The sequence below is a fragment of the Semicossyphus pulcher genome, unplaced genomic scaffold (genome assembly GCF_022749685.1).
Source record: "Semicossyphus pulcher isolate SPU_LCO1_2020_fin unplaced genomic scaffold, fSemPul1.0.p SCAF_27, whole genome shotgun sequence".
In the NCBI taxonomy this organism is placed as follows: Eukaryota; Metazoa; Chordata; class Actinopteri; order Labriformes; family Labridae; genus Semicossyphus; species Semicossyphus pulcher.
In genome coordinates, this window is record NW_027211701.1 from 2,382,559 (window position 1) to 2,408,048 (window position 25,490).

Sequence of the window (25,490 nt, forward strand, 5' to 3'; positions counted from 1 at the left end):
AAAGGTCACTCCATTCAGGCCCTTTGAAAGAGACACATCAAACACACCTCAGAGAGACGTTAACTGTCCACTGTACTGCAGAACGAGTTTGAACCTGTTCACAGGTGGTGTGGTTACTGATTAACAGGTTATAGAAAGTTATTAAATATTTTACAGTCAGACTTCGGTGAACATTTGAAAACAATATTAGTTCCTGAGAAAAACAGTTGAAATCATTTTAATATATAATTTTCTGTCTGTTAACCAGCTGACAGCTGCAGAAACACAAACACAACAAACCAACATCATCAACATGTGAATAGTTTATTAATATAAAATACATGTTACATTATATAAACTGTTATCAAGCACACGATGTTTGTGGAATAATGGAGCATCTTCATCACAACATGTCTACATTATGTGATTGTTCAGATTTAACTTGTTCACTCTTATTCTGTCTTTTCATTGTAGTTGATGTAGTTAATGTGTAACATCGAGGTTTAATTCATCCAAACATGAAACAAATCAAACTTCTGCTCTAACACTCTCATCATCAAACACTGACTGAAGGGTAAAACTCAGAACAAGAGCACAGAAAATATGACACGACTATAGGGACTATAAAAGAGCAGACACATGACATGTAGACACATGATGCACAGACGCTCTTTAAGAATAACAGAAATATAAATATTTAACGTCTGTGAATTTGTGCAGCGTCTCAACATGTTTTTACAGAACGAACTTGTGAAACATTTAATGATATAATCAGTTTTCAGGCAAGATTGCACTATAACATTCACTCCTATTAATTACATTAAACATTTTTAATGGTCTTTTTTAGGCACTTTCAGCTGCTGGTTAAGGTTGTTAAAAGATGGTGGTCTTGGAAAAAATTGGTAAAAGTCAACAGTGAATTTAAACCTAACCATTTGACCTCTGACCTTTCAGTGCACAAAACATTATCCTTTATTTAAAAGAGATTTGTTGCTGGACATACATGGGTCATTTGTTTCCTTTATACATAAAAACATATTTGGTAAAAAAAAAAATTAAAAACACACAGGCAGAAAAGAAACTTAATTTGCATATTTCTGTGTTGTTTTTTCTGAAAAATGATCAGCAGCAGTTTCTGTCTTTGTGTTTCCTCTACAGGTGAAGGTAGAACGTGGATCTGAAGTCACCTGGTGAGTATTTTCTTTCTCCTGCCACATGTTAAACTGGAAGATTTTGCATGTCCTCACTTTGAACAGAAGTGAACTATAAATGAATCCATATGAGCTCTCTAGTGGACAAAAAGTACAGCTGTATAAAAAGGAATATATTCTTCTCCATTTATCCACAGTGGAAATCTTTGAATCATTTCTTCCTTTGGTGCCATCTGGTGGTAGAATCAGGAATGACACTGTGGTAGAGAGCAGTGTGTGTCTCTGTGATGTAAAGCTGGTTGTAATGAATGAGCATGTTGTTGTGTTTGTGTGAAGGTGGGGGCTCTGCTATGAGTCAGTGTGAGGACAGAGAGGAGGGAGCCCCTCCCTCTAAAATAACTCGGTATGGGGAACATGACAGCCAGACCAAAGCTCAGAGGTGAGATGAGGATCTCTAACTGTCCATGACTCTTCTCCATGTCAGAGCTCAGCACTCAAATCACTCCACCATCATTATTCACACTCACAGCTCTGTGTGTGTTGTGTTGAAGGCCAGAGCAGCAGCTCAGACCAGACTCTGCTGGACCTGGACCTGGACCTGGACCTGGACCTGGACCTGAACCTGAACCTGGACCTGAGCCCAGCTGTGTGTCCTTCAAGAGTGACCAGTCTAAGGGTCGACTTATTTATTTCAAAGATGGACAGCAGTCTGAGGATCAAAAGTAATCATTTATCTCACAGTCTGTTGTGATCAGTATTAAAACTTTAATAATTTTCAGCAGCAATAATTCTGGAAGATTTTCAGTGTTTATGAACGTTCATCAGAGTTTGTGATTCTTTCAGTATCGAACATGAGAGACCAGATTCTCCTGGACCTGAGCCCAGCTGTGTGTCCTTCAAGAGTGACCGGTCTATGGATCCACTTATTGTTTTCAAAGATGTAAATAACTCTGATTGTCAAAGGTAAGAATTTAAAACAGAACATGTTTCTGTTGTTCTGTATTAAAACCTTTAAAATCCAACATGTCAGCAGTGTTTTATGTCTGAACCTGAACATTTATCAGTGTTTGTGTTTCTATCAGGATCCAACAGCAGGAAACTATTTTACACATCAATAACTGTACTGAGCATGTACCTTCATGTGTGTCCTGTGTTTGTAGGAGGATCTAACAGGATCCACTTGATAGAATCTATCACATGTAACACTGTGTCTTTATATTATATACAGTATATTATATTATATTTGTTCCACAGAGTTCAGCAGCAGAGATCAGAGGTTCCCATTGGTCAGTCTGCCCAGCAGCATCAAACACAGCTGGACTCCATATTTATGGTGTGTAAATGAACAAACACAGCTACTACTGAGAATCAAAGTTTACTTCAAATGACATTTTTATGTTACTGAATTGTTTCCTGATTACACTGCAAACATCATCTCTGTCTGAATGATGTTCACAGTCAGTGTTTTATTGACTGAATGAAGCGTTACATTGCTGAGCAGCACAGAGTCAGAGGTCAGAGGTCAGAGGTCGTGGTGGATGGTGGTCTCACACAGACTTTGGCAGCAGAGAGCAGAGTTCACAGACTGAGTCCAGTTTGTGTTTGAAACAACAGAAACACTTTGGTTCATGTTAATGACAGTTTGTGGTTTCAGCTTCATTCTAATAAACACATCGTGTCCAAAGTCACTGCAGATCTTTTCTGTGTGAAACCAGACCAGGATATTTCTCCAACATGAATCTCATTTTATATCAACTTCATTTCTAGGAGACAGGACCATCCACAGACTAAATACTGAACTACCATTGTGATCCAGTCTCCATGCTGCACTCTGCAGACCAGCAGGCTTTCTGTCTGTCACTGATGATCTGATGTTGACTTCTACAAGTCAAAGTTCACTTCTTGTTCTGTTCCAGCTGCTGGAGGAGAACATTGTCAGTTTCGTGAAGAACGAGCTGAAGGAGATCAAGAGGGGTCTGAGTCCAGATTACCCAGAATGCTTAGAGAGTCAGAGGGAGGATGAGGAGGTGTTGGACAGCGAGGAGGAGGAGCAGAGGAGGAGCAGCAGAGAGGCATTTGTGAAGATCACACTGCACTTCCTGAGGAGAATGAAGCAGGAGGAGCTGGCTGACTGTCTGCAGAGCAGTAAGAGGATTTTAACACATTGAACATGATGGAAAGAGGAAATGGAGGCAACATGGGAGAGGGTCACATTTAAAACTCTGCTGTTAATATGATGCACACATTTTATCAGATCTATGAACTGTGAGAAACTGTTCACACCTGATGTGCTGAAGAGATTTCAAAGAGGAGGGAAATAAACACCACCCTGATGTGTTTAAGTTTAGAATCATCAGATTGATTATAGCTTCAACTTATTGATCACATTTCTTGTTTGTTCTTTCAGGAACTTTTCCTGCAGTTTGTCAGCGTGAGCTCAAGTCTAACCTGAAGCAGAAGTTCCAGTGTGTGTTTGAGGGGATTGCTAAAGCAGGAAACCCAACCCTTCTGAATCAGATCTACACAGAGCTCTACATCACAGAGGGAGGGACTGGAGAGGTCAATGATGAACATGAGGTCAGACAGATCGAATCAGCATCCAGGAAACCACACAGACCAGAAACAACCATCAGACAAGAAGACATCTTTAAAGCCTCACCTGGAAGAGATCGACCAATCAGAACAGTGATGACAAAGGGAGTGGCTGGCATTGGGAAAACTGTCTTAACACAGAAGTTCACTCTGGACTGGGCTGAAGACAAAGCCAACCAGGACATACAGTTCACATTTCCATTCACCTTCAGAGAGCTGAATGTGCTGAAAGAGAAAAAGTTCAGCTTGGTGGAACTTGTTCATCACTTCTTCACTGAAACCAAAGAAGCAGGAATCTGCAGGTTTGAAGAGTTCCAGGTTGTGTTCATCTTTGACGGTCTGGATGAGTGTCGACTTCCTCTGGACTTCCACAACAATGAGATCCTGACTGATGTCACAGAGTCCAGCTCAGTGGATGTGCTGCTGACAAACCTCATCAGAGGGAAACTGCTTCCCTCTGCTCGCCTCTGGATAACCACACGACCTGCAGCAGCCAATCAGATCCCTCCTTATTGTGTTGACATGGTGACAGAGGTCAGAGGGTTCACTGACCCACAGAAGGAGGAGTACTTCAGGAAGAGATTCAGAGATGAGGAGCAGGCCAGCAGAATCATCTCCCACATCAAGACTTCACGAAGCCTCCACATCATGTGCCACATCCCAGTCTTCTGCTGGATCACTGCGACAGTTCTGGAGGATGTGTTGAAGACCAGAGGGGGAGGAGAGCTGCCCAAGACCCTGACTGAGATGTACATCCACCTCCTGGTGGTTCAGTCCAAACTGAAGAACATCAAGTATGATGGAGGAGCTGAGACAGATCAACACTGGAGTCCAGAGAGCAGGAAGATGATTGAGTCTCTGGGAAAACTGGCTTTTGAGCAGCTGCAGAAAGGAAACCTGATCTTCTATGAGTCAGACCTGACAGAGTGTGGCATCGATATCAGAGCAGCCTCAGTGTACTCAGGAGTGTTCACACAGATCTTTAAAGAGGAGAGAGGACTGTACCAGGACAAGGTGTTCTGCTTCGTCCATCTGAGTGTTCAGGAGTTTCTGGCTGCTCTTCATGTCCATCTGACGTTCATCAACTCTGGTGTCAACCTGATGTCAGAAGAACAAACAATTCATCATGACTCTGCAGAAACACACTTCTACCAGAGTGCTGTGGATAAGGCCTTACAGAGTCCAAATGGACACCTTGACTTGTTCCTCCGCTTCCTCCTGGGTCTTTCACTGCAGACCAATCAGACTCTCATGAGAGGTCTGCTGACACAGACAGGAAGTAGTTCACGGACCAATCAAGAAACAGTCGAGTACATCAAGACAAAGATCAGTGAGAATCTCTCCACAGAGAAAAGCATCAATCTGTTCCACTGTCTGAATGAACTGAATGATAGTTCTCTAGTGGAGCAGATCCAACAGTCCCTGAGATCAGGACGTCTCTCCACATATAATCTGTCTCCTGCTCAGTGGTCAGCTCTGGTCTTCATCTTACTGTCATCAGAAAAAGATCTGGACGTGTTTGACATGAAGGAATATTCTGCTTCAGAGGAGGCTCTTCTGAGGCTGCTGCCAGTGGTCAAGGCCTCCAGCAAAGCTCTGTGTGTACACACCTAACTATACAAGTTTAAAGAAGCTTTTCTTTGTTCAGAAAAACAAACATTGTTTGTGATTGCTCTCTGTTGATTCTTCTTCAGGCTGAGTGGCTGTAATCTGTCAGAGAGAAGCTGTGAAGCTCTGTCCTCAGTCCTTAGCTCCAAGTCCTCTTGTCTGAGAGAGCTGGACCTGAGTAACAACAACCTGCAGGATTCAGGAGTGAAGCTGCTGTCTGCTGGACTGCAGAGTCAACACTGTTCACTGGAAACTCTCAGGTCAGTATGAGGCTTATTGTAAAGTCTTACTCTGAGACATTTTCCTTAAGTAACTGTTATGACATCAAAACATAAAGCGCTTTGTGATCCCACTATTATTCAGGTCACAAGTGTAGATATGTCGGTTAAGTCGTCAAATTCAGTCATTAATCACTAATTCTTCTTCAGGCTGAGTGGCTGTAATCTGTCAGAGAGAAGCTGTGAAGCTCTGTCCTCAGTCCTTAGCTCCCAGTCCTCTAGTCTGAGAGAGCTGGACCTGAGTAACAACAACCTGCAGGATTCAGGAGTGAAGCTGCTGTCTGCTGGACTGCAGATTCAATATTGTTCACTGGAAACTCTCAGGTCTGTATGAGGCTGATTGAACCACAGTTGATATTGATATTCTTTTCTTTGAAAATCAGTAAGATTTTTCTTTATGACATGATTTTATTTCCAGGCTGTCAGGCTGTCTGATCACAGAGGAAGGCTGTGCGTCTCTGGCCTCAGCTGTGAACTCCAACCCCTCCCATCTGAGGGAGCTTGACCTGAGCTACAATCATCCAGGAGAGCAAAAGGTGAAACTGCTGTCTTCTGGACTGGAAGATCCACACTGGAGAGTTGACATGCTCAGGTATGGACAGACAACCAGAGTAGGGGCCTCTAATTTCTAAAAAGAAAAATTATAACCTTCTACTCAGTGTTGTGCAAGTTCACATTTAAAAGGAGCTCACTCAAAGTTCAGTTCACACAGATCAAAATGAAGTAGTTCACGTTCATTTATTTGTTTCCTTAGCTGCACTGAGCTCTTTTTCAGTTGTTCTAATGATGGAATATTTTGGTGCTCTAGGTGAGTTTTGGATTCGGCACCCCACACCTTAAAAGATATAATATCAGTTTTTCTAAAAGACAATCTCATTAAAGATCGAGCTTACTTCAATGCGTGAGGATATGATGATATTGTGGGGCCTTAAACCCCAGTAGGGGCGTCGGGGGGGATTCTCCCTCAGGAATTTTGTTGATTAAAAAAACTCTCTTTTGAGGCGATGGTATGCACTCTTTATTGGCACATAAAGTTATCATTGAAACTTTAAAATGTGTACCTCCACTGCAATCATTAAACATTTTTTGACTGGAAAGAAAGTTAAATTAATTGGTTACCATCAGTTTATTTTGATAAACATAATATTTGATATTAAGTTTATGCATTGTAGTGTCTCTACCACTCATCATCTGCAACTCTCTCTTTCTCTCACTTCATTTGTGTTGTGTCTTTCCTGTCTCTCTCTCTCTCTCTCTCCCTCATTTCTGACTGTCGGTCAGTCTGTCTGTCTGCATCACATAAAACGCTGTAGGATTAGACTAGACTAGCTAATTGAACAAGAAAAGGTTCAATATGTACATCAAAGCATGAATCAACTTCTTACTCTTCCCTCTATGATAAGATCCAGTTGTAACTTGTGTAGGAAGATGCGCAGTGAGTGAGTGGTCGAGCAAGTAAGACTGATGTTCTTCTGTTTTCTCTTAATGTATCTATGTAGGACAGTGATCGTCAACTGGCGGCCCGTGGGCCAGAATCGGTGTTTATTGCCAAGTAGATTTGCACATACAGGGAATTTGTTTTGGTGATTTGGTGCAGAACAATTAACACAGAACTAGAATAAAATTAACTAAAACACTTAAATAGAATAAGATAAAAAAATAGGAATAAGAATAATAATATAAAAAGCAATATGTATAATACAAATAGTACAAAATATGTACATCAGGTGTCATTGCGCATGCGTCAGCGTTTTGTTTGCCGGTAGGAAGCGCTGGCATAATCGGTCACATTTTTAAGGCGTATTTTTATCATGGACTTGTAGATTGTTATTTTTTTACCAGTGTGTTTTAATGCAATCATAACGTTTTTGGACACTGGGCGCCCAGATCGGATGTTCTATTGTTTGTGGAACCTGCCGCAAGAATCACTGCTGCTAGCCAAACTCGGCTTGTTTTCAGCTTTCGAAGGTAGCAATGGCTGTGTGTGCGGAAAGTAAAGGAGAGTACCCAACGCCTGAAGTCGGAGCTTCGTCAAAAGGATCAACTGGTTGAAAGTTTTATCTCCGTAGCTTCCGAACAGGCAAAGCATATTTCCTATATGCGGTCCTCAAAACTGGCTGTCCTGGCCGCCCGGTCGCCCTCCTCGCCAGCCTCGAAGTTGGTCTCAGCTTCCGCGACCACTCTTCCGTGGCTGGCTTCAACTCACACCGGCCTCGCGCCACCCCACCTGGAGGAGCCAGCAGCCAAGGTGAGCGGGCATCGTCCCGTGGGAGAGCCCGACGCCGGAGGATGGGGAACAAACAGCGCTGGGACAGGAGGTCCAAGCACCGCCGCCACCGCTGCCGCATTGGGGCTGGACACCGCAACATCGCCGCCAGGTGGTCCGGAGGTTGTACCGGGAAGGATGCCCCTGGTCCCAGTCCTCAGCTCCACTCCAAAGCCGTGCTGGACAGAGGTGGTGCGCCGCGGCCAAAAGACCGACTCAGGCAAGAGGCTGGTTTCTCCTCCACTACCATTGAACCTCCACAACCGCTTTTAGCCGCTGTAGGGCGAGGCTTCGGCCAGGACACGGAAGGCTCCCGCCAACGCTGTGTCACCTCCACCTGCAGCCTGCACAAGTTAGGCAGCTCTCCACTCGGCTCCCCACGTCAGAGCTGCCTCACCTCCACCTGTGGCAAGTGCTGGCTGGGCATCTCGTCACTCCACCACTTGCAGAACCCGACATAAAATGCTGCAAGAGGCCGTCATCAGACGCTCCGGGGGTTTTGCGTCTCGACTTTCTCCCTCATCACAGACCCCTCCGCCAGCACCGCGGGCCTCACTGCAGAGAGGGGAGTGAGCACAGTCCCATCCAGGTAGCTCACACACATCTCCTCGTCCTCTTTTCCACCCACAACTCTCATCATCGGGGATTCAATCACCAGAGATATCCGCTTTCTGAATGCCATCACACACTGTCTTCCTGGTGCCACTGTCCCTGTTGTTTTGGATAAACTCCTGAATCTTTTGCCATCCCTCCCAACCTCCATCAAAAGGATCGTGGTGCATGTGGGCACAAACGACACATCCCGTCGGCGGTCTGAGAGCACCAAAAACGATTTTAACCTTCTTTTTAACATTTTAAAGGGCAGTGGAAAGCCTGTTTTTATCTCTGGACCCATTCCAACTTTTAACCGCGGACCTGAGCGTTTTAGCCGCATTATCGCCCTGCACACCTGGCTTCAGTCCGCATGCCGATCCCACGACCTGGATTTTATTGACAATTTTAACCTGTTCTGGAATCGTGCTCCACTTTTTAAAAAAGACGGACTCCATCCCAACACGTGGGGTAGCCAAATGCTTTCTTCGAACATCCACCATGCGATCCAGTCCTCTCCACGTGTGTGACTATTTACTCAGCTCATCACCCCCTCTTGCTTTTCGCCCCAGACCGTCATTCCACACACCTGCTGTCTCTCTTCTTCTCCCTACCCTCCATCCGCCAAATACAGTCATACGCCCTCTGCTGTCACTGACTCCACCTATCGGAAATATCATACTACTGCACTCTCATATCACCAGTAGACAGCCAAGACATCATTTTCATTTGCCACCCTTCCAGCCCTGTAATCAGTCCAATCTAATTCACATCTGCCTACAACCTCCGCCAACCCCTGTTTTTAACTGCAACCCAACACACTTTGGTCTTTTACACATCAGGTCCTTAAATAATAATCTTTTTTATGTCATGATTTTATAATTGATAACAAATTGGACTTTTTTATAATCACAGAGACATGGCTGTCCCCAGAAGACTGTACTGCTCTTATTGAAGCAACCCCCCCCCTGATTTTACTCACCTCCACCAACCCCGACTGTCAGGCAGGGGAGGGGGGGTTGCCGCCATCTACAGAAAGGATTTTAAATGCACCCTGATTTTGTATAATGGTTTTACATCATTTGAGCATCTTGGTTTTATCGTTCATTTTAAGGAAAGGAAGGATGTGCTAATTTTAATAATCTACCGACCACCCAGACCAAACAGTGTTTTTATCCAAGAGTTTTCAGAGTTTTTATCTAATCTTGTTTCTAAATCTGACAGAATCTAGAATTTATCAGAATTTAGGTGATTTTAACATACGTGTCTGTTGCCCTGGTCAAACTTTTGTTGGTGATTTTATGGACACTCTGGAATCTTTTAACTTCATTCAGGCAATAGGGGAACCCACACACTCAGAGGGCCATATTTTAGATCTAGTTTTATACAGTGGTCTCAGCCCTGACAACTTTGAGACAAAGGATATCTGTGTGTCTGATCATAAGGCTGTTTTATTCAGAATGGTTTTATCACAGCCATCTTTTACTGACAATACACCTGTCCGTTGTTGTGTTTTTAACTCAACGTCTGCTAGCAAGTTTTCAGAGCTTTTTATTTCAGCCTCTTCAACTGCCTTTTACCCAAATTTGAACACAGAGGAGCTGGTCTCCTTTTTTAATCAGACCTGTCAGACCATCCTGGACTCTGTTGCTCCTTACAAAGACAGAAAATCTAACAGAGCACCCCAGCCATGCCTTACAGAGTCAACACATGAGTTAAAAAGAGACTGTAAAAGAAAGGAACTAAAATTATTATGTCAAAAAACAGGTTTAGAAGTATGACATCTGGAAAGAAGCATTGCAAAAATATCAAAAGGCAGTTAAAGACTCAAGAGCCTCATTTTATTCCAACCTTATTTTAGCTAATCATTCTAACCCCAGGATTTTATTTAAGGTTTTAGAATCCATCACCACCCCCTTCCCCTGTCATTTTACTGATGCTTCTCAAGAGTTGTGCGAGAGGTTTTTAATTTAATTTACAAATAAAGTAAATGACTTAAGGAAACAAATCACCCAGCCGGATCGTATTTTACATGCCAGTAGGGAATTTTTTTGTTATTTTAGCAGTTTTGAGCCTATATCCTTGTCCTTTTTATCTGAAATTTTATCCCATATGAAACCAACTACGTGCAGTCTTGATTTTATTCCACTTTTAACACTGTTGGACCCAGTATTTTATCGATTATCAACAGCTCCTTGGAAGAAGGCATTTTCCCATCTGTTTTTAAACACGCTGTGGTCCAACCTCTTTTAAAGAAACCCAACCTCGACCCCTCTGATTTTAACAATTTTAGGCCAATTTCTAAACTGCCATTTTTATCAAAAGTTGTAGAAAAAGTGGTTTCAACCCAATTTTTAACTTTTATGTCTTTAAACAACCCCTAGAGAAATTTCAGTCTGCTTTTAGAGCTCAACACAGTACAGAAACAGCCCTCCTCAAGGTAAACAATCACCTACTTTTAGCAGCAGACAGGGGGGAGGGCACAATTTTCATCCTTTTAGACTTAAGTGCTGCTTTTGACACCGTGGATCATAGCATTTTAATTTATCGTCTTAAAAATTGGGTTGGTATCAGGGTAGTTGGTTTTATTCTTACCTCTTAGAACGAACCTTTGCGGTCACCATAGGTAACTACTCCTCCTCTACCACTAAAATTACCTGTGGTGTACCGCAGGGTTCAGTTTTAGGTCCAATTTTATTTTCAATCTATATGCTTCCTTTTGGCCAAATAATTCAGCGCCACAGTGTCTCCTTTCATTGTTATGCAGACGGCACACAGATATACCTTCCACTGAGACCCGCGGACCCCAGAAGCCTAGCTGCTGTCAAAGACTGTCTCAGTGACATCAACTGTTGGATGGCAGAGAACTTTCTTCAATTAAATAACTCCAAAACAGAAATAATACTAATAAATGCGAACAACTCCACCCTCCATATCGACAGTGGCCTTGGCGTCCTGTCTACTAATGTAACACCTACTGCCAGAAACCTTGGTGTAATATTCGACTGTGATCTTACCTTCGACAAACACATAAAGAAAGTTTTGATCATATGTTTTCTCATTAAAATACATTGTTTCATTTTTGACCAAGAGTCTTGTGTTTGGGTCCTTAATCTGAGTTCTGTCAGTACAAACTGGCCAGAATGGACCCAGCAGACTCAGAAGCGATGAAAGCTGCACTGTAGAAGCAGGGCGGCAGATTGCATCAGCACGAGCAACAGCTGAGTGCAATAGACCAAGGAGTAAGAGATCTGCACCAGAGACAGGGGGATTTTCAGGCTTCAGTAACCACCCAAGTGAGCATGCTATCAAAACAGCTACAAAGTATGTTAGTGAGGGCTAAAGGACTGTATCAACTCCTGACATACGGCTGGGCCTGATTTCTCACTTCGCTTCAGGTGTGTGTTAAACACAGACGCAGACAACTTCTCTCCTTTAAAGGCTTTAATTAGCTTGAGGCACAGTACAAACATGGGCTGTTACGAAATGTGTGAGTGGTTCTGTAAAGAAATAAATAATACAAATCGAATCATATGCATGCATAGAACATTACATATCCATAAACACACCTACATATGCACTTCAATATGTACATATACACACATCCATCTACTGTATACATCCATAACAATCCAGACAGTCTGTGAAATAATAATGTCCTCAAAATACAAAAAGGCAATGCTCATTAATGAGTTACTACTAACAGACACGTGCCTCTAATTAGCTCGCTAATTTACTAGCACAAGTTTCCCAGGTCACATGAGTGATTAACAATCTAACAGAACAAGAAACAGTAACTTAAAGTGTCCAACTTACAGTTCTCAAGGACGCACGCACACATCACTTCAGTCCGTTAACCAGTCCAAAACAACCGTCCGTCTCCTCTCCTCCACATGTCGCTCTCTGCACTCTGCTGCGCGTGCACGCTCCCGGTCTCAAACGTGTTCGCGCTATACACATCCAGCGCGCGCAGTACGCTGTCACAGCTGATTAACGGTCTTTTGTACAGCCGCCCCCAAATAGCCCTGGCTATTTGCACCTAAAAAAGGCTGGCTACTTTTGAAGGGGTGGGTTGGTGGGATGGTCCTCATCGTCTGGTATAGCTGGGAGGACAACCAGGCGGACTACTGGCCTAGTGTAGAACTTATCCTTTATCTTCACGTCTGCAGACCTCAAATTACCATCTGCACTAGTGTGCACCTTGACCACTCGTCCGATAGGCCAGAGTGCCCTTGGATGCTGGGAGTCTACCAGCATGACGACTTTGTCCTCGGTGAGGTTGTCCCTGATGACGTGCCACTTTTGGAGGACTGGGTAGTTAGTGTCTGATGAAGCTTGACCAGAAGTGATCCATCAAGATCTGAGAGTGCCTCCACCTGCGCTTGCTGAGGAACTCTGTATCTGGGTAAACCACCTGAGGAAGGGATCCGTCAAGCCGCCCCATCAATAGGAGACTTGGGGTCACAGGGTCTAGATCTTCAAGGCTGGATGATACATAACCCAACGGTTTCAAATTCAAAAGGCCCTCTGAGAACAGCTCAGCAGGGGTCCCTCTGCAGGCAATGAACCTCCTCAGGGCCATCAGGATGGAGTCCGTGTCACCGTTGGTGAGGAGGTCTAAGTGCAAGGCTCGGGTGGTGAGGCACTTAAAGACTATCCCCCATTGCTTTTCAAGACGCCGCCCCACCTGGAAAGGCCCAAAACAGTCCATACCTGTGGAGTGGAAAGCTGGCTTAAAGAGGCGCAGGCGGGCTGCTGGTAAGTCGGCCATCTTGGGAATGACTGGTCTGGACTTCCACCGATGACACTCTTCACAGGTATGCTGGTGGCGACGGATAGCCTCACGCCCTCTGAGTATCCAAAACGTGCGCCGCACTTCTGCAAATACTCGCTCAGGGCCAGGGTGGCGTAGACAACTGTCGTAATCCTTTATCAGTAGTTTGGTTGCAGGGTGACTAGGATCTAGAACGATGGGATGCAGGGTGGCATGCTCCAAGTCTTCATATCTCCGCAACCTCCCTCCAACACGGATGATCACTTCTGACTCGTCAAACTCTGGGGACAAGGTAGGCAGGCGGCTACTGGATGGGATGGGCTTACCAGCTCTCAAGAGACGCATCTCATCTGGGAAGCTGTCCTCCTGGGCTCAATGGATGATAGGGTTTCCGCTTTCTGGCAATCTGCAGCTGTTGGGTTGCCATGCTGGTCTGCCGCCCGATGAAGCGCCTGTGCAGTAACATCCATGAGCTCCCACCAGGTGTTACACTTGTCTGCATCTGGAACTCCTGGTCCCACCACGGTGGTTGTGACTCCGCAGAAGATCGACTTCCGTAGTTCTGATACCTCTTCCTCAACTGAAGCTGTTGGTTTTACTGGCCATGAGTCAGAGGCAAGCAACAGGAATGGTGGGCCCTGGCTCCACCTGTTGGGTTCCGCAAGGTTTCTCAAGGTCTTCCCCCTTGTGATGTCATCGGCAGGGTTCTGTGGGCTCCTGGATTTCAGCCACTCTTGTACTGACAAAACACCTTAAAGCGGCATGACTCGGACTGTAGCCACATCAACACAGTTGTAGAGTCAGTCCACAGGATTATCTGACTGATCTTCAAGGTGAGTTCCTGTTGTATCACTGTGGCGATCTGGGCTCCTACAACAGCTGCACATAACTCCAGTCTTGGCATTGAAAGTAAGCGTTTGAGTGCCACTCAGGATCTCGCCATGAGAAATGCCAGGTAGGTCTGGCCCTGATTGTCCTCTGTGCGTAAGTATGCAACTGCCCCATAGGCCTGTTCAGAGGCGTTGCAGAATACGTGGACCTCATGCCTGACGTTGGCACCATCCACCTCTTTAGGGGTGTAGCACCTAGGCAGGCGGATGGAAGGTAGAACCTGTAGTTCCCTTGCCCACTTGTTCCATGCGTCCAAGAGCTCCCGTGGTAGGAGGGGGTCGTCCCATTCCCTGTTTTTGTCCCAGAGGCGCTGGACTAGGATCTTGGCTCTAGTGGTGTATAGCAAGATGAACCCGAGGGGGTCGTACTGGCTTGCTAACACCTTGTAAATGTTCCGCATGGTTAGCAATCAGTATTCCACAGGCCGGTGTTTGTACCCTAAGGTGTCTGACTGGAATATCAACTGAGACCAAGGGTCGACTCTGGGGCATCTGCTCTTTCTTGGGTGAGCCAGAGCTCTAGGCTGTCTGATCTGGCTCCCTTTGGAAGATGATCAACAGTGGTGGGAACATTACTCGCCCACTGGCGCAGCTCAAACCCTCCTGAGGTTAGGAGGGTCTGTAGCCTGTCTACAAGCTGCCTGGCCTGCCTTGGCCTGCTCAGGATCCTTGGCCAACCGCCGCTATGTACTTCGGAGGCTTGGCATTACTGCTTCTTTGGTGGCATGGAAGTAGAGCATGTCCTTCCTACGGAGTAGTGGTGTAGCATAGCGGAGTACTCCTTCTACCTCCACGCGTATGGTGTTCTCCTCAAGCAGATGGATCGCTGCTTGGTCCTGTCCTGACTGGGTCACCACTTTCTCCTTTCGGTATGGTAATGCATCAAGCTGCCAAAGTCTTTCAACATTCCAGAAAAGCTCTGCGTTGGAAGGGACTGTGGATGTCAGAAGGCACTGCTGTGGCCGTAGGTGTTGCTCAACTATCCGTGAGATTGCTCCCTCCCCTTAATGGCGGTCGCAGCGTGAAAACTCTGTGCCCTCAAACCCCTAAATTGTTTGATAAAGTTAGACTTAACTAAAAATTAAGAAAATATGCAGTAAAGGAAACTTGTATGGGATGACTACGAGATCAAAGACAAGACGGAAAAAAGAAAACAAATCGGAACTGAACGAAGCGCTGAATTCCAATCTGCAGCCGCTGCAAACAATGGCAGAAGCAGGTGAGATCAAACAACTCAAAATTCAAAAATTCACGACTTCAGGGCGGAATTTAAAGACTTTCGATCTGACACAGAACGAGACATTAAGAAAATAATACAGAAAACAGTGGATTTACGACAAGACGTGGATAAAACAAACAAAAGAGTAATGGAGCTGGAGACCAGAGTGAGTGAACTCGAGGATGAAAAACTTGAGCACCAGAAATCACTAAAACACCTCACCTGTCGCATTACGGATATGGGAAATCAGATAGACTATATTGAAAATAAATCAAGGCAAAATAATGTGTGCATTTACAACATAGCGGAGCTGAGTGAAGGAAACAACAAGACAATGTTCATTCAGAAGCTGTTTAAAGACGCTCTGCTGGTGGAAAGGGAGTTTCAAATCACCTGCGCACACAGAATAGGAATATGGAAAGAAGGGGATCGTTTCGCGAGACCAATTATTGTGCATCTTGCGAACTACGACAGTAAACGGGAAATCCTCAAGGCGGCCTGGTCCAAGAAGGAGATCCTTTTCAAGGAGGTGCGTATATACCTGGACCACGACTTCACTTCAAAAGTGAAACAACAGCAGGCATCCTATAGATCCCTGCGAGAACAACTAAGAGGGCAACAGGTTAAGACGCACATTATAGCTCTAGCAAAGCTCAAAGTATTCAATGAAGACGGTACAACAACTATATACAACAGCGCAGAACAAGCAAGAACGGATTTGGAGCGTAAAGGTATCTATAAATCGGATGGAGATAAATAGACAACTATCCAAGTGCAACCTACAGCGAGGAACAGCCACAGATTAACAGACACGCTGTAGATCTGTAAATTGCTTAATAGCCTGCTTGATGAACTTCATGTTTTCCCTTTTTCTCTATGAGATAAACCAGATTTATGGACACTATAACAGTACCTATGGACTAAAGAAATAGCCACTTGGAGTACCTCTTCTACCCCCTTCTTTCGGTCTTTGGTTTTCTGTCATGCTCTCGCTCTCTCTTTCTTCCTCCTTTATTTTCCTCCCTGTCTCCCTCTTTCCCTCACTCTCTGTATGTGCGTGTTTGAGTGTGTGTGAGTAGCTGCGTGGGTGAGTACCTGATTGGGAGGGCGAGTGAGTGTGTGTGTGTGTGTGTGATGAGGTGGCAGAGCATGATTTAATGGGTCTAAAAGGGGTTTAATGAGTTAAAGATTAGTTTGGATATAAAAGCATTTGACGTTGTGTTGTACGTTTAGACTGATGTATTGTAAGCTACATGAATGAAAGGGGTCAATATGTGTTATGCTATGTGTATGAACACAGATATGTTACATAGTAAATATGGAAATGTTAGAATAAATTGCTTTATAACTGTAAACTCAAAAGTGTTAATTACTTACAACTTAGAGTAAATAGAACAAAGGCTATAACTGATTAAATTGTCTTAACATGGAGAAGAGTAAAAACATGAATAAGGTGAATTTGTATTTCTTATTTACTTTTTATTTTAGTTATCCCATCCCCTTATGAATGTAATGGATTAATAAATAGGGGCCAGAGGAACAGTAGTTAAGCTGTCACTGATAAACTGACTAAGCTTTGTTTGTACATAATTTTGAGGCGACAATTGTACGCCTACACAACCATAAGAGAAGAAATGGTTGAAGAAAACCAGACTTTAAGAGCTGATAAATAGCTTTCACTTTTTTTCCTTATCGTTTTTATATTAGGTTTAGTTTATTTTATTTTTTTTCCACTTTCTCCCATCCCTAACCCTCACTTTTCAGCTTCCCCATACGTGCCTGCATATTGCATACTCCACCAAGTCTCAACAGATAAGATAAGGCAGACAACACAAAAGTGTTACAAAATTACAGCAGCAGGTCCATGCATTCATCAACTGCTCTTTGAGTGACTTAAATATAATATCATTGAATGTTCATGGACTGAATAATGTTGTTAAACGGAAGAAGGTCTTGCTCCATATGGAGAGAGATAAAGGGGATGTAGTTTTCTTACAGGAAACTCATCTGAGAAGACAGGAACATGAGAAATTAAAGAGAACAACTAATAGTCATGTATATTATAGCTCATGTAGCTCAGCTCGGAGAGGGGTAGCTATAATAATTAAACCACATGTAGGTTTTGAAAAAGAAATCTGCACGGCAGACAAAGAGGGTAGGTATGTGTTTGTAGTTGGAAAAATAGAGAGTGTAGAAATCTCTTTCCTAAACGTTTACTACCCACCAGATACAGGACCAGAGCTTATGTGTCAGCTGATAGAGTTAATAACAACAAAAAGTAAGGGAGTCGTGATATTAGGAGGAGATTTGAATCTAATACTGAACCCAAAGTTAGACTCCTCTAATGCAAAGATACATAGAGCAGAAAAAAACGCAAGTATCTTGAGGAGAGCAGGTTCGGAGATTGGCCTCGTAGACATATGGAGAACACTTCATCCAAACAAGAAAGAGTATACATGTTACTCAGGGAGACATTTGGTGTATAATAGATTAGACTACTTCTTTATGTTTAAAAACAATGTAACATTGGTTAAGAGTTGTACCATTGGCTCAATAAATATGTCAGATCATGCTGCAGTTTCACTTATAATAACATTAAAAAACAGTAAACGTCAATCTCTCTGGAGACTAAATAACTCACTCTTGCAGGATAACAAATTTACTTAGAAAAGATACAAAAGATAATGACTGAATATGTTGAAATAAATAATACAGAGGATATAGATCCAATTATATTATGGGAAGGAGCTAAAGCAGTTATGAGGGGTCATATAATTTCATACTCTTCTGCAAGAAGAAAGGCAGAACAACAACAACAAAAACAGCTATTACAGGAAATTAAATTACTAGAGGACAGACATCGGGAGACAGGTAGTATGGAAGATAAAAATAAATTAAAGGAAAAACGCTGTGAATTAGATGGAAAAAGAACAATAGAGATAGAAAAATTACTGAGGTTTACACAGCAAGACAGTTATGAGGGTGGACCAAAATCCTTAAAAATTTTGGCCTATAAACTTAAAAGACAAATGAAGAAAAGCTGAATCATAAAACTAATTACAGATCAGTCAGGAACAGTAACTGACAAAGACAACATTGCAGAGGAGTTTTCAAGTTACTATGAAACTTTATATAGAAATGAATTAAAGGTAGATAAGAATCAGATTAGGAAATATCTGAGTAACTTTACTTTTCCAAGAGTATTACAGGAACAAAATATCGAACTGACAAAAGCAATAACAGCAGAAGAAATTAAACAACAAATAGAGGGACTGAAAGCAGGAAAATCTCCAGGAGATGACGGATTTACAAACGAATTCTATAAAACATTTAATGGACAAGTAATCCCACTACTCTTAAAAGCTTATAATTACGCATTAGACACAGGACAGTGGGCACAGACATGGCAATCAGCTATAATGATGCTTATTCACAGAGAAGGAAAGGACGCCACACAGTGTTCCTCATACAGGCCTATATCGCTTCTTAATACGGACTATAAAATAATATCAGCAATATTAGCCAACAGATTAAAAGCCATTATTACACATATAATTAATACAGATCAGTGTGGCTTTATTCCGGGAAGGCTTCTAGCAGATAACATTAGGCAAACTATAAATCTAATTGATTATGTTTAAAAGCAAGATGAAGACTTTCTGCTAATAACACTAGATGCGGAAAAGGCTTTTGACTTAGTAAGTTGGCCTTTCATGTTTGAGACTTTCAGACAATTTGGCTTAGATGAGAAATTTAGTTTATGGTTACAAGCAATCTATAGTAATCCAAATGCCAGAGTAAAAACAAATGGTACACTGTCAAAAAGATTTATTATACAAAGAGGAACTAGACAGGGAGATCCCCTTTCCCCTCTTTTATTTGCCATTTATATAGAGGTGCTAGCGAAAGCAATTAGACAAAATGAAGATATAAAAGGAATACAAGTAGGAAAAGAAACGCATAAACTAGCACTCTATGCAGATGATGTAATACTTTATCTCACATCACCAGAAAAATCAGTACATAAATTAATGAAAACAATTGAGGAATATAGCAAATACTCAGGATATAAATTAAATAAAAATAAATGTGAATCGTTAGTTATCGGGAAACAAGTTAGCCAAGATCTTAAAAATGAATATAAACTTAAATGGGAAGCACAGAAGATAAAATACATAGGCATCAATATTAGTCAGAACTTGGATGAATTGTATGACAACAATTATAGTGTTTTGGAACGTAAAATAAGGCAGGAGCTTAACAGATGGAGATTAATACCAGATGGAATACTAAGCAGAGGGGATACAATAAAAATGATGGTACTTCCACAATTTTTATTCCTATTCCTAGTATTACCAATACCGCTAAAAAGATCGGATTTTAATAAATGGAATAAAATGATTTCAAACTTTATATGGAATAATGGAAGACAGAGAATCAAATTCAAAACCCTTTTACAACAAAAAGAGGAAGGAGGATTAAGTGTTCCAAATTTGCAGAATTACTTGTATGCTTCACAAATTCTCACAATAATGAAGTGGATGAAAGGGGAAACAGATGTCAAATGGATCAATATAGAAAAAGAAATGGCAAAGATATCAATTGGGACATTACCATTCATAGGAAAAGGATCATGGAAAATAAATACAGGGCAGAGCCAATTTATTCTAAATACTGTACATAACTGGAAACATATATGCAAAAAACTAAAAATAAATAGTGAATGTATCTACCTTAGAGAAATGGCGTACGACCCTGATTTTATCCCAAACAAGTATGATAAAATACTTGACTGTTGGGTGAGTAAAGGATTAACAACATACTCGCAATTACTCACAAACAGTACAATAAACTCATTTGAATGATAGCTTCAAAATATGGATTAGATCAAAAACATTTTTTTAAGTATTTACAGGTGAGAAGTTACCTCCTGAAACATTTAGAGGAGGATGAACCAACAAATGAGTTGGTACAGTACTTGGCTCAAAATAGAAATACAGCCAAAGGAAACCTTTCAAACATATATAAAATATTGCAGAAGCACACAATTGTAGAAAATAAGGTAAAGGAAAAATGGAAAAAAGAATTAGAAATTAAGATTGCAGTGGATGATTGGAAGGACTCCTTACGTGGAAAACTTAAGATCTCACAATCCAAATACTGGAGGGAATTTGCCTGGTAAGTGAGCCTGAGGTACTTTATTACACCCTGTGAATACGGTAAATATAACGCCCAAGAAGGGTCAAGTTGCTGGAGGCAATGTGGAGAACAAAAAGCAAACTATTCACATACGTTTTTTAAGTGTCCAGTATTGGGGTGGAGAAAACGTAAATGAATGTCTTTGAATTAAATGAACATCTGAAACCAGAAAATTATTTAGGAATGAATTTACCGAGAACAATAAAAACTGCTGACATGCATCTCTTTAACATACTGCGTATGACAGCTATGAAGCACGTGACAAGGACATGGAAACAACAACATCCACCCAAATTAAAATTTTGGTTAACAATTCTAGAACAAGTTTTGGATGTCGAAAAATTAACGTTCACAATTAGAGATGACATACAAAAATTAAATAAGATGTGTCCTAAAGGTAGACTTGGTAGACTGTCTAATTATATAAATTTAAACCAAGACCTGCAATGAATAGGCCCTAACCCCCACCCCCCACCCCACAACAGCTGCTGTGAAGGCTCCTTTGATGTGGAAATTCCTCTTGGGCTGTGATGCAGGAGAGACACGAAATGAGACAGATGCCCCATGGAGAGTTTGGACATCCTGTCGGATGGTTCTGAGGGCAAGATCCTCTGCCGTTCCCTTTAATGCGAGTTTCTCTGCTGCATCCAACAGGAGCATTGTGCGCTCAGACCCGTCATCCAGTATGACGTAGGTGTCCAAAGTGTGCTTACCATGGCGCAGAATAACTCTGATGACCTTAAGCAGCACACAGTTACAGTCAGTAGGTCGATCAAAGTAGAGTACCTCGGTGGCTGTGTTTATGAGGCTACTCTTCTCGGTTGGCTCCTCCTTAGGTGCTCGGCTGTTGACCTCATGTAGTACTTGCAAATGCTTGCCTTGACAGAGGCCACAGAGCTTCTTAAGGGTACACTGTGCCGCAACGTGGGACCTCCCACATTGCCAGCAATTATTGGATCCACCTAGTGACTTGGGCCTTAGTGAGCTGCTGGATGGCTGAACACTGGTTGAGGTAATGGGCATCATTGTTCCAGTAGGGACAAAATGCCTTTGCTGTAGTGTTCCTCTTCCCTGACGTGGCAGATGGTGTAGCTCCCTTTTAACAGATGTTGTACACCGTCCCTGACGTCCCTCTGTCCTCTGTACCTTATTCTTCCTTTGCCCTTTGCTAGATGGCTGGCCATCATAGCCTTGACACCAAGACTCATACTGGAGCCACTCTGTGAAGTCTTGGAGTGTGTATGTGGCATTTGGGCTGCGAAACATACAGCGCCGAAAGTCGGACCTCATCTCTGGGGGCAGCTTACTGAGCAGGCGTGCAACATGAGATCCACATCTCAGCTCACTTTCGCCTTCTGGACCTAGGGTCTTCAACAGTCCTAGCAATGACTGGACCTGTAGGACAAACCTCTCAAAGGCGGCAGTGTCACCACGGCGGATATCAGGTGAATCCATGACACTGGCTATCTTCGTCAGTGCAACCTGATGTGGCTGCCCAAACTTCTCGTTCAATGCTGCCATGGTATCTGTATATGTAGTCAGGGAGTTGAGGTATGAATCCGCTACTAAACATGCCTCTTCCAGCTTGAGGTGATCTGTTAAGATCTGATATTTGAAGAGCTCTGTAGCATCAGCTGGCAACAGGTTCTCTAGAGCTATCTTCAGTCGGGCAAACTGACTTGGGTCTCGCTGGCTGAAGTCCGGGACAGTAGGCCTTGGTCCCCGATAGGCTGACTTTGCTTGAGGGGTTTCACTGTAGGACTGCTCTCCTGGCCTAGGCACCCGAGAACCTCGCCTGGCTGTGACCTTTTGTTTGAGTTTTGTAGATTAGCTTCCAGCCGTTTGCTGTGATTCTTGTTTTGTACTTTGATAATTTGTTTTTCTCATTAAAATACATTGTTTCTTCAAATTGTTTTTGACCACAAGTCTCTCGTTTGGGTCCTTAAACTGAGTTTTGTCAAAACTTTTGACTGGTAGTGTATGTTTGTATATATATGTGCAATGACAATAAACATACTATATTCAAGTCAGTTAATTACGCAATTAAAATTATTAAAACTTTTCTGTGAACATTGGTTGAATGTGTTTATCACATTGTCTTCTTCTTCTTCTTGTTCTTCTTCTCTCAGATAAAGTGACTGACTGATGGAGACAGTTGACACAATTGAGTTTCAGCCTGTTTCTTTGTCACAGTTTGTCTCATGTTGGATAGAAAATCATTCTGACTGTGTTTCTTCCTCCAGGGTGGACCATGGTGGAGAGCAGAGGTTAAAGCCTGATTTGAAGAAGTGTAAGTGTGGAATCAGTTTGACTCATGATGACCAAACAGCAGACTGTCAGTTAACAAAGAATAAACCCTTCAGGTGTGTCTGATGATAAACTGCTGCTGTGTTGTGTCTTTTTCTCTCCATCAGATTTCTGTGAACTCACTCTGGATTCAAACACAGCACACAGAGATCTCAAACTGTCTGACAACAACAGGGAGGTGACACATGTGAGAGAGGATCGGTCATATCCTGATTTTCCAGACAGATTTGACTTCTGCCCTCAGCTGCTGTGTAGTAATGGTCTGACTGGTCGCTGTTACTGGGAGGTCGAGTGGAGAGGATACGTTTATATATCAGTGAGTTACAGAGGAGTCAGAAGGAAAGGACTCAGTCGTGACTGTGTGTTTGGATGGAATGATCAGTCCTGGAGTCTGAGCTGCTATGATGGTGGTTACTCTGTCAGTCACAATAACAAAAGAACAGTCCTCCCTCCCTCCTCCTCCTCTGTCTCTCACAGAGTAGCAGTGTATGTGGACTGTCCTGCTGGCACTCTGTCCTTCTACAGAGTCTCCTCTGACACACTGATCCACCTCCACACCTTCAACACCACATTCACTGAACCTCTTTATCCTGGGTTTAGGCTCTGGTATCCTGGTTCCTCAGTGTCTCTGTGTTCTCTGCAGGAGGGAGAGTCTCCTTTCAGTCCTGTGGTCTAAATGTTGCTGGACGAGGCTTCACTTTGGTTCATATTTGGCTGATTGTGTTTTTAATGTCACAAATGTTTTCCACAGAACAATCCTGACACAAAGAGGAAGTAACTCTGATGAACTACCAAAATAAAAGCTCAGCAAACTTCCTGAGATTTACACATTTGTCTCTAAATGAAGATGTCCACCCTTACTATTAAACACAATGAGCTTATTTACAGCATTTCATAAACATGTGTTTACAGACACATTCAACTTACATTACAGTGTGTACCCAACTCAGTGTGCACATTAGACAAGAGCTGTGAGCAGAAACACACTTAACTTCAATCATAACAACAAGTCCTCTCAGAGTAAATGTGGAATAATAAGGAGGTGTAGTTAAAAGAATAAATAAGTTATTAAAATATGTGCAAATACAAAAGGAAATTTATTTTAAAAATTGAAAGCGTAGGAATACAGACAAATAAAAAAAGGAAATGCATATTAAAAGCATTTTTATTTAATGTCATACTCATATATAAAATAATTTATATTTAAAAAATAATGAATGTATCTATTGTGTGCCTGAAATGGTTTTTTAGTTATCGAATTTGTTTGTTTTATATGTTTAAATTATTTCCCTTGTTTCAAGTGTCTCTGTGCGGGTCATCCTGCTCTAAATATTACTTTATTACTTTATTACTTCATAACTTAAAATAAAAAATAATCATAACAACAAGTCCTCTCAGAACCATGAAACACATGAAAACAGAATCATCCTGCTCTAAATATTGCTTTCACTTTATAACTTAAAATACATCAATCTAAAACAAAAGGGAAAAAAAAGACAAATATATACACATACAATAAATACTCACTTGTAGCCAACCTGACCCTGTTTAAGTTTAGTTTGTATCGATTTCTGTGTGTGTGTGTGTATTTTTGTACTTTAACATGTAACATTGCGTGTTGTGTTCATGGAAGATCTTTGCCTTTTTAATGAATCTATTTTTACTTTTTTTGGAAGAACTATGAAATGTGCTGTATAAATAAATTTGACTTAATGAGTAATAAAACATTAAATACAAACATGTTAGAGCTTTCCTCTTTAAAATATAAATATCTATCTATGTCTATTGTGGAGCTTCTGTTTTGAGTCAAACGAGCACAGCAGAACGGTTTTATATTTATCAGAATCAGAAATACTTTATTAATCCCCGGGAGGATATTATGGTGTTGCGTTTGCTCTGACACAGAGAAAGCATTGAGAAATATATGTCATAAAACAGAAGTAATAAGAAATGTCAAATATGTGCATTCTATAAAATAAGAGATTTAATGCTGAGAAGTGGATCTGTGGTGAATTTATTTTTGTTTTCATCCTGTAACATTGTTTTCATGACAACAAATTTGTCAACAGTAACATGAGCAAGAGGAAATCTCAAAATAAAAGCTCCCTCACTCGGCTTCAGTGTGAATGTTGGTGATGAACAGAGAGGAGAGAGGAAGGAGGTTGACATGAAGACTAAAATAAGAGCCAGTCAGCTGAGTGGGTCTGCCTGTGTGAACACGTCAGCCTGACAAAGCTCAGAGGGAACATACGGGCTGATTTAATGACACATTAACAAACACTGATTTTCTGCTTTAACTCATGAGTTAGTAAGTAAAGCTTGAGTTACATCTCAGCATTTAATCTTTATCTTATCTCTTGTTTACTGTTTATATAATACACATATTTGACATTTTTCTAACTTCTATTTTATGCCATATACAGTATTTCTCTATGCTTCTTGTCAGAGCAACTGTGACGCCTGAATTCCCCCCCGAGGATTAATAAAGTATTTCTGATTCTGATTCTGAAGTAAACCTTTTTTTTTTTAAAGTGAAACTCTGTTGATGGAGAAACGTTAAATTGTTGCTGTAATTGTAAATAAATTAAATATTTTGTTTTTGTTTATTAATCTTCCGTGAACCTCCTGATCTTTAT

The 25,490-nt window shown here is 41.9% G+C and overlaps 1 pseudogene; it reads left to right on the forward strand.

The window, feature by feature from the left end:
- Positions 1-1,480: 1,480 nt before the first annotated feature.
- On the forward strand, positions 1,481-23,642 carry LOC138604891 (NLR family CARD domain-containing protein 3-like; annotated as a pseudogene).
- The last annotated feature ends 1,848 nt before the right edge of the window (positions 23,643-25,490 follow it).